At 37.7% G+C, this 10,701-nt stretch overlaps 1 protein-coding gene across 7 annotated transcripts in view; it reads left to right on the top strand.

Moving 5' to 3' along the window:
• Mgmt (O-6-methylguanine-DNA methyltransferase) overlaps positions 1 to 10,701 on the top strand; it is a 280,232-nt gene that overhangs the window by 99,304 nt on the left and 170,227 nt on the right. The window lies entirely within an intron of this gene.

The raw sequence follows: 10,701 nt of genomic DNA, 5'->3' as shown, positions 1-10,701 counted from the left end.
TTTTTTTTTTTTTTTTTTTTTGTACTGGGGATCAAACTCAGGCCCTTGAACTTGCCAGGCAGGTGGCAGCACCATTGAGGTAAATCCCTGGCCCCAATCTGGTCTTAACAAGGGCATAAATGTCCTTGTAGGTACTGCTAGGATTGAGGGGTGTGTTCAGGTTATATCACTCTTTGTTTTCAAAGACAACAAAACATTCATGCAAACATTTTTCTTCACTTTGACTTTACCAGGCGATTTCAATTCCTTCTTTGCTACTTAAACACAGTTTGCTCTCTATAAATGAGTGTGGACTGACTCTAGAGCTTATGCTAAAACATGTTATCTTTCTCTGAAAGGAGGCATTTCCACTTCTCTTTACCAAGTTATTTGCATCCCCCTGGGCCACACTACCCTCTGGGTACCCACACACTGCAGGGGGTTCATAGGTGCTTAATTGATCTTATAATTATTAACTAATAATTAAATAGTGTCCGGATAATCCGAGGATGAAGTCCAAGGATCAAAGGCTTGGAGTAGGTACATAAGAACATTACTTTCCCTTGTATTTTTCCTTGTATTATATTAAATATGACTTTTGTTTCAGAAAATTCATGAATGCTAGCAGGCATCCTTTCACATACCTATAATCGCAGCACTCTGAGTTACTGAAGGATGAGGATTGCAAGTGTGAACCTAGCTGGGCAACTTAGTAACTTAGTAAGAATTTGTCTCAAAAAATATAAAAGATTGGGGATGTAGCTCAGTACAAAGACCCTGAGTTTAACCCCCAGTATTGAAAAAGAAAAAACAAAAAACCACTAATCCCTGTTGCTTTAGTTGGTTTGGTGATTTACAAATCCTCCACCTGTGGGTCCAGCTGAATGCCCATAGTTTACAGTCTGATGACAGCTCCCTGGGTACTCTGCTCTGAGGTGACCAGTGTGAGATCCAGAGTCTGCCCACCCATTTTTCTGGCCAGAGTCAGTGCCCACTCACTGCATATTACATTCTTGGGCCTTGGGACAGAGGGCCTGTGAAGTCTCTTTTCAAAACAAGTTATTTTGTGAAATATTGGAGTGAACTTACCAAAACTGGTGAAGCTGATGAAGTGAAATAAAAATACTGCAGTGAAAATTATTTTAGTGCAACATAATGAGTTCTGTTTTTCATATCTGGCAGATATTACCCACTAAATCTAATCTGCAATGCTGAGAATTATGCCATTTTTTATGATTTGTTTAATTTTGACTGAAAAAAATTGACTATTCATCGATTCTTGACCTGCAAGTATTGAGGGAAAAATTTAGTTAATAAGAATTTTCATGAGGTGTAAATTTAAATGTATGAGGATTCTGCCTATCCTATAGTACTATAGACATTAATTTAAAAATCCTATAAGAGCCTGAGGGCCGGGGTGTCTGAGGAACAGACAGTGGAAGCAGTGGTGGTTGTTAACTGGTAGGCAAGGTCTGTTGAGGTAATTCCGGGGTATTTTTATGTTTTCTCTATATAATTTGGTCATATTTGGCTGAGCATCATTAGAATGTAAAAAATAAATTTTAATAAACCCTGTGCCTGTGAAATGGTATCCATACTGTACACTTTGGAGTAACAAGTCAAACAGATATCAGGGTCTGTTTGTGTATACAGCATCCACTGCAAAAAGTTTCTTCCCAGTTCCTGTGCCTCCAGTTCAAAGAAGGCTTTACAGAATTCATGAAAAATGAAGGATCCTAATATGGAAGTTGGAGAGTGTGAGTGAATGACATATTCTTTACACACCTCAACTGTCAACCTTTCTAATCAAATCACCCGGCCTTCTTACTTCTTAAATGATACAGGCAGTATTTCTTGTAATAAACACCCCTAAGTCTAATGAGAGGCCCTAAGGCAACTTCAAATGTATGAATTCATTATAATTGAACAACATAATCTGCAGGGCAAAGATGCCTGCTACCCAGTCTCTTAACTTTACAGGGCTTGGGTGTTTTATGAAAAATGTTATACATTTTGTTTACAACGTATTGCTGCTGTTTGAAGTATTGTATGTTCCTGTAGTACATAAGATGGGGCCGCATAATGGAGGAAAAATCAAGCAGGCAATCTTTCATTTTGTTCTTGTATGAAAAATTCAAAAGACTGAAAACTCACCCAGAGAAATTTTGCAAGCATATTATTTTCCAATGTTTCGATCAATTTGTCTGTCAACCATGCTGAGAGGTGGAAGGGGCCAGCAAAAGCAATTTAGCTTGTGAGGTCCAAAATAGAAATGTTTTAGGGAACCTTGTCACATGTTATTTCTTTATATTAGAACCACCATGTGTTTTATTTGCTGGTCATATTATGAAGAGAAATTGATATCAATCATCTAAGTAAGCTATGAATATCTGATATAAATATTACTTTTATATGCATGCATCAGAACAAAATATAAATTAACCTCTTAATGCATCCGAGAACCTTCATTGTGACAACAGGCCTCTTGTTTGGGACTTTTCCATTTAACAATTCACAGTACATTTTAATTGATTGTACCCAAGTGACACTCTGTAGAAACATCTTGCATATGAACGTTACTGACCCTGCCAGGGCTTTAATTAAGCTATAATCTTCCTACGCTCAGTACATCTGGGATTGATAAACACATCTAAACCATGCTCACAATCCAAGAGTTGCTTTTTAAGTTTTGTTTTTTTTTTCTTAAATTGGTGCAGATATGGGAGTCTTAAATAAAGGACAATTGATTTAACTTTTAGTTAAATTTTTGGTTGAGATTTGGTATGATACAGCTATGTTAGAAATAGTTAATTCTAAGGTGAACATACCATTTCTTGTCCTGGGAAACCTTTAGTTCTCTGATTATTCCCTGTACCTCAATAATTTTCCTTCAAATCTTAGTGTAGCACTTAAGGTTATTTTTCCAGACAAGATATGTCCTAGAGAGCTTAATTTAAATTAGTTGGCTCATAGAAAACTCCAAATTAATTTTAATGGGTCATCTCAGCCAGTGTTCTCTTCCCACAGACACCTTCTTCCTTAGAAATACTAGATATGTTGTCTGGGGAGTTAGCTTCTGTTCTCATGACATGGTTCTCCTCTATGAGATTGATATGTTTTTCCAGTTGTTCAGAATTTAGAATGAAGTTTGGTAGTGAAGCATGTTCAAAGCTTAGTGTGGATGCTGATGAATGAGAATAAACTGTGACAGATTAAATCAGAAATCTTTCCAGTTGATGTAGATATTAATATTAAATTGTGTTCATATGGAAAAATGTCTTGAAACCCAAACCACATTTAATTGTGACAATTTGGGCTAGAGATACTGTCAGCCAACAGTTTCATAGCATGACTGAGAGAGCTATTTTCCCATTGCCTGCCTAGCAATTTATTGTATATTTATGTACCAAATGCTCTAGCATTTACCTCAACAAGATCCTAATAACATGCATTTAGGATCTTTCTAGATTTTTATTAGTCTTTTGTTGTTGTTGTTTGGAAATATTTCATTGAAAACTAATTATGCGCATCTTTCTGTCTTGGTGTACTTATAGAAAAATTTAAAATTTAGAACATTACAACCTATGTTCTTATTTTAATTTTTGTACTTAACTGAATAAAGTTGAATATCTTTCTCTAGGCTTTAAGTCACTTCTGTTTCCTTGGCAAAATGCTTATTTTCCTATTGAATTGTTTTGTCTTACTGATTTATAAGAATGTTTTGCATATTATAGAAAGATTATTATTTTTGACTTGAGTCTATCTGTGGAATATTTTTGTCAGAACTTATGTAGACAGATTTTTTTAAACTTCTAATTTTGGAATGATTTTAGGTGTTACAGAAAATTTACAAAGATAGTAGTACAGAGATTTTTGGTATTCCCATCACCTAGCTTGTAGTAATGTTAACAGCATATAAAAACTTCAGTATCTTCGTAAAAACTGAGACATTATCACTGGCACAATTGTAGTGTGTTCTTTTAATCTTTATCCATGACTTCTAATTATTATGGAAAGCTTAAAAATGGTCATTTTTACTTCAGTTTTTTGTTACTGATGTTGTTAAACAACATGCTTTTTTAATCACTATTTTGGTTTTAGATTTCACATTTTCATCTTTGTTTTATTTGGAGTAGAGTAGAACCCATCTTCATTTTAATCCAAATGCCAAATTAAAGTTTTCAATATTTTTTGACTTATTCAGCTTTTTATTTATATACATTCACAAAGACGAGTAGAAGAAACTGCCTTCTGACATTTTTGGTCAATTTGTTATCTATGACCATATTAATTCTCCAGTGATATCTAGCATATGAATAGACTCCAAGAGTTTAACACCTAGTTTGTTTAATATTTATCATAAAATTTCTTCTAAGATCATTGGATGATAATATTTTCCTAAATCCTCAAATACATAATTATTCCTATGTTTTTTGATAATTGGGTTTTATATCATTAAACAAATCTTAAATAATTTGAAGACCACTGAAAGAATAATGCAATAAAATAATTTTAATTTTGAATTAGTCTACAGAGAGCAAAATGTCTGTGACCCAACACAAAATGAAGCAATCCCTGAAGTTTAAGGATTGATTTGTAATTGCCAATGTATCAGGTGATACCTTATGCAACTATTATCTTCAGGGAGAGGCTTTCATGTGATGAGTTTTCAGCAAATAATTTTGAGTTCCACCTGTAGCTTCTTGACGTTTTTGAGAAAAAATCACTTTGAAAGAGGTTTTTTTTTTGTTTTTTTTTTTTTTTTTTTTTTTTTTTGTTTGTTTTTTTTTGGTAACCAAATATAGACGTATTTACTTCTTTAGGCCAGGTAGAATGACAGGCACTTTCAGAGAAGATCCTTGGGCTGAAGCTGGCCTGGGGCAGGTATCTTTTCCTACATTTAACTTACCCAGACTTAATTTTTAAAGTTGCCTTCTAGTCTGTAATAAACTTACTATATTGAATACTTTTGTGAGAAATATTAGAAAGCTTTTGCTAAGATATTGGATAAATTAGTATTTTGATGCATATATGAGTATATCATTTTGGTGGTAAAGTTTTTAACTTTATTTAAATATATGTACATAAATCATAGTTTGGGGTAAAAGGCATTTAAATAAATGTACTGCTTAGTAATTCTTTATAAGCAGACCTGAGCTCTGATCTTTCCTCTGCCATCTCTGGCTGTGTAACCAGAGAAGATTGTCTTCTATGCCTGACCCCAACTCCTGTCATACCACTGCCTTGTGAGGTTCACAGAGGGCCCCGACTCTGGGTTGGGGGCTCAGGCTGGGATGGTAATCAGGGATAGAATCTTGAGTACTTTTTAGTGAACACAGTTCATGTGCATGATTATAGACTTCTGTGGCACCACCAGTTTTTCCTACTAAATTTCCCACTTTAAAAACTTAAAATGTTACCACTTTCATAGCTACTTCAAGGCCTGATTTCCTCTTTCCTTCCATAAATCTGAGAGTCATTCCCAACAGATGATTGATACATAAACATGCACACCATGGAGCCCTCTGCTACCTGGGGGGCAAAAAGCACCAGACTGTGGGTCCTGTTTGCTGACAGCCCTGTGACCTCATACACATCACCAGTCTTCACTCTACATTTTCCCACTTTGTGACTGAGAATAATAGTCGAAGCTGTCCCAGGTAGAAGTGAGTTTGGAGACTTCCTTTCACATGATAGGAATGTGCATAGGTGCAACTAGTATTAGTAAGCAGTGAAATTTTTTTTCTCTGTTATCCCAGGTATTTGGAACTTACTAGGATTTCGTTGACTTCCAGAGGAAGAAAATTTAGACGTTTTATTAGGAGAAGATGAAAATGAGGCTAAATATTTTCCAAAATAGAAGAAAAATAGCATTGTTTCTGATTCCTAATTATATAACTATAATGAAATTCAAATGTGGCATTAAACAGACCACTATATTAAACAGACTCCTCCCTGCTTGTTGGCTGCCTCCTTCCATACAGGCAGGTGGCTGTGCAGCCACTTTGTGCTTACTCACACCCAGGCCAGACCCCTGTGGTCCTGTGGGTTTGGAGAATGGTGTGTGCGGGGTAGCCAAGCCCAAAACTCCAGTTCACCTCCAGACCAGTTTCTTCTGGACCACAGCAGTGTCTAAATCTTGGCCTGCTGTTTCCACATAGGCTTCTGACATCTGAATACTTTTTCCTTGGCTTTGTACTTACATGTACCTCTTTCTTTTTTGAAGAACCGTATGGCACTACAATATACAGAAAGACACCTTTATTAAAATATGCTTTGTTCTTAGGTATAGCATTATTATTATTATCTCAATTCAGTGTCCATGATTTAAAGGAAACAGAACAGAGTGAGTTTCAGCCAGTAATTTTGAGTTTCTTCTTTTGGAGGCTTACTGTGGTATGTTAATAAAGCACTTACATCTGGGTTGTACTTCACACTTAGCAGTGGAGTAGACTGTAGGTAAGCATATGAGCTTTGAAGTCACACAGACCTCAGCTCACAGCCTAACCCTTATTTTGGTAAAGTTAACCTGTATGTTTCCATTTTCTGTAAAAGAGAAATAATATTGCCTTTGTAGGTTTGCTCTCAAAAGTAAGCGTCAGCAAGTAGAGTGTTCCCAGCACTGTACCTGGTAGTGGAAAAGACACCTCTGCACACAAGCCCCCTCCAGGGCATTGGAGTGCTGGAAGGACTGTAGTGGAGAAAGTCCAGCATGTGTTGTCAGGTACTTACTTTCATTTTCTGCTTAAGTCCACAAACCTGCCACTTATGAAACTGCCAGGCTTCAAGCAATTTCATCTGTCCCAGAGACAGCTGTGACCTTTGAAGAGAAGGTGAAAAAGATCTGCCCATTAGAATCAGAAAACTTTAAAAGCCAGGAGGAGGCAGCTTTCATAAAGCCATAAACTTTTTGCTAAGAACTGTGGTGCTAAAGTCTTTCCACACCATGTGGTCTAAAATGCTGTGTAAAGTTGGGTACTATACTTAACCCTTGCTTCCAAAGGGCAGGGGACTCCACTAGACAGGGTGAGGAAGAATCATTGCCCAGGCCTGCCCTGTGTCCCTAGGGTCTACTGAGGCCATCACCCTGCTGCCAGCTTTCAATAATTAATTTTGATAGACCCATAGTAGGCGGTGCGTGCCAAATTCTATTCAAGATCACTTGGATTAATTTCAAGGATAAAAGGGATGGAGTGTAGATGCATCCATTTCCACTTTTTCAGTGGTGGGATCCTCTTATAAGCAAGTGCCCCTGTGTGTTTCCACTCAGTTGAAATCCTTGTAAATGCTGTTCATCGAGAGCTATGGTGCCTTCAGCTGCTATGGTAACATTTCCAGAAAGTATGGCCGCCAACCTGAGGAGCGCATCCTTATTTGGTAGGTTCCTACCATCTTCTCTTGAGTTCTGGTAAGACATTTTATACAGTTTTAATAAGACAGGGTGCAGGAATAAATACAACTTCTTCAGGAATGTCTCCAAATTAACTTATGTTCCATTACAAAGCATTACTAGTATGTGACCCTGAGAGGAAATAATGATGCTGTTTTGTGAGATCAAAATGGAGAAACAGCTACATCAGGGAGAAGTGTTAACAGTGTGGCTGCCATGTAGGTTTAAAAACTGGAAGGCATTTAATGGGAGACATTTAAGAGCAAGCAGAGGTGGTGCTGAGCCCTAGCACACATACTTTGTTCCCTCCAGGGTAGCTCAAGGTCGGCTTTCTACCTCTGTGATGCAGTGATGTGAGGGGCTGTCACCCTCTGTTTCCTAAGTCTTCATGCAAGTAGAAGGGCCACAGCTATGGTACCATGAAGTTGGGGGCCCTGCTGTTCCTATGGGTGATGGTCTTTAAAGAGAATGGGACTTCTGTGCTGTGTGGTTTTGGATGACACACAGATGGACTGGTTGTGTCTTGTAAGCAAATACACTTTGTGCTATCCCTTTGTATTTTTAATTTGGACAAAACTCATTTCTGAGGAAACAGTGGAGAAGACCCATATGCTCAGATAGAGGTAGTCATAATGAGTGTGTTTCTGACACTTCTTAGAGTCCTGAGGCTGTTCAAAATTTTCTTTCTTTTTAAAAAATTCCATTGAGTCCAGTCTTCCAGGTATCCTAGCCCAGTGGTGGCAGACCTATTGTGTTTTTCTTTAAGACAGAAGATGTTAATGTAGAGTTGTTTGTTTTTTCTAGACTAAAACCTCAATATTTGGGTTTGATTGCAGGTTGGCATTTTGTGATACACAAGTAGGTTTGGGGTTAGTTTGGCATTTGGTCTCTAAAAGGTTCACCATCATTGTGCTAGCCTATTCAGGAAGAGGACTTTGCTGTCTGTGATAGTGTGCAGAGTAAGTCTGTGATGATGACATAGGTCTTTTGGGCTGGGCCCAAGTCCTTCTGGAAGCCGAGCCATTTCTCTGAGATCCGCGGTGAAGCGTTTAGAAACAAGGATTTATTTTCCACGGTTCTGGTCCTTAATGAAGCTGTGGTTAGTTAGCTTCCTGGTGGCTTGCTGTCACAAGACTGGTCTCTCCTGAAGGCGCTTTGCCCACATCTGTAAATACAGCTCTCTGGAGGGTAAGCCACAATGTCCTGGTGATTCTGTGGAAGACCCCGCTGGGAGCAGCCAGACCTGACCCAAGAGAGGCCTTGTTAGTTCCCTTCTGAATTGCCCTTTGAACAAGAGACAGCTAGGAATTGATCCTTAGAAGATCATCATAAGGAATCCATAGAAAGGCTACTTCGCACTGATGCCCAGGTTCCCACCTGGCCTCTTGCTTGTCTGTGTTTAATGTCTCCTGATTCAAGGACCCAAGCAACTGCTGCTTTATAATTTAAATGAACTAATGAGCTAGTGGTCTTTCATAGGTGAATTAGTCCAGTGACCGTTCTAGTGTCAGGGTACTCATTACTACCACTTGGTCTCTGCTTTTGATGGGAAGCTGACAGGCATTTAAAAGATTGCATTATAAGTTCTTACCTGAGTAGATTTTGCTACAATTACTTTTTTTTCAAGGTACCGGGGATCAAACTCAGGACCTTGCAGTTGCCAGGGAGGCACATTGCCACTGAGCAACATCCCTAGTAAATCCCACAATTTACTTTTAATACTTGTACAGTAATTGTGTGCCTCTTAAACTTTCACTCTCTGTGCAACCTCTGCCCTATATCTAGATTTCAGCTTTTAAAGGATATTATATGTTAGTCTAAATGATTACATCAGCCTTAATTCATTCATTCATTGGTGCAGCTAAGGGGCAAAAAAATGAAATGCAAAATAAATTCAATGCAGATGATGATATGCTTCAGAATAATAAAAAAACCAACTATTTTCTGCTACTGCTTTTTTTTAATTGTCTAAGTTCTCTTGCAGTTTTCCCTTTTAGAAACCAGTCAACATGTGGACTTCGATGCAACAACAGGCTCTTGCCTCTCCGACAACTGCCCAGGTCTGGCCAGCCCACGATAGCTGCTCTGCATACTGTATATCGACTGCAGGCACTGTTGACTGAGAGGAGAGAGTTATTTCTTTTTTTTAAAGGAAAGATATTTATGACTGAAAACAGCACTAAAAACATGAGAATATTGATCTTGGTTTTGAGAGATGCTTGCACTGAATCACTTGATATACCTAAATATCGGCTTTATTCCATCTTTCCTAAAAGACAGTTTGCCAGCACAAAAGACAAACAATCTTGAGGGGAAAAAAATCTTATATCTTTCTGATAGGCTGTCTCACTTTCCATCATAACAACAGTGAAAAGAAGGGACTGCATTGCTCCCACAAATAAGGAGCATAATAATCTGTGTATTGGAAGCCACTGTAAAACTGCCATGGGTGTACTTGATTTAACTTGGAGTAATAAGTTAAATTATCATCAGCTGAAAACTCAAATAGCTAAACATTTAGCCGATATCACAACAAAGTTATTCTAAAATCAACCTAAAATTAAAGACAACCACAATCCATTATTTTCTGAAGACTTATTTCATTGTTTTTAGAGGAAATCTTTTGAGGTTCACAGGGAAATTCATAAAAGGACAAATTAAGTTAATTATTCATCCCTCAGATATGTTTATAAGGCAAGTACTTTTCTGTCCTTTACTTTTTTCTGAAGTTCTGGGTCTACTCGTGATATGTTGCTTTTGTGGTTGAAGGAAGAAGGTAGAAAAGTAGACGTTGCCTTTCTTACTGAGAGTGAAGAGTGGCTCGGGTGAGATTGGTGGTCCTACCTTTATTGTTTCGTATTTTTTTAATTGGGGTCTGTCATCAGCCTGTAGTGAAGAGGATGTAGGGATGGTGGGAGAGTGAAGGAAGAGGGAGAAAAAGGATTAAGGTGTGATAGTGTATTAACAACTCCACATGATGAATGTATTCATTATATTTTACAAACATGTACTAATAAATTTTTTTAAACTCAGCATCCCTTGTATCTTGTATGGAGAGCCCCATCTCGGTGGCCGCATAAGAGAATTCTATAAATGTCCTTTTTCCTAAAATCACCTATAGTTCTGTAGCTAACATCATGATGTATCATTAGAACATTTTAAACAAACCCCACCCCACAAAAAAGGATCCCTATACCAATTAGCAGTCATTTCCCATCCCCTATTTTTACCTGGCACCAGCCCACCGCTAGTCTTTCTCTGTCTCTCTCTCTTTGGCTTTGACGCTTCTGAACATTTTCATTAGATGGAATCATACAGTATGTGGCCTTTTG

This window comes from Fukomys damarensis, unplaced genomic scaffold, assembly GCF_012274545.1.
Source record: "Fukomys damarensis isolate Sample0158 unplaced genomic scaffold, DMR_v1.0_HiC HiC_scaffold_8, whole genome shotgun sequence".
In the NCBI taxonomy this organism is placed as follows: domain Eukaryota; kingdom Metazoa; phylum Chordata; class Mammalia; order Rodentia; family Bathyergidae; genus Fukomys; species Fukomys damarensis.
This window is presented reverse-complemented; position numbering and strand designations above follow the sequence as displayed.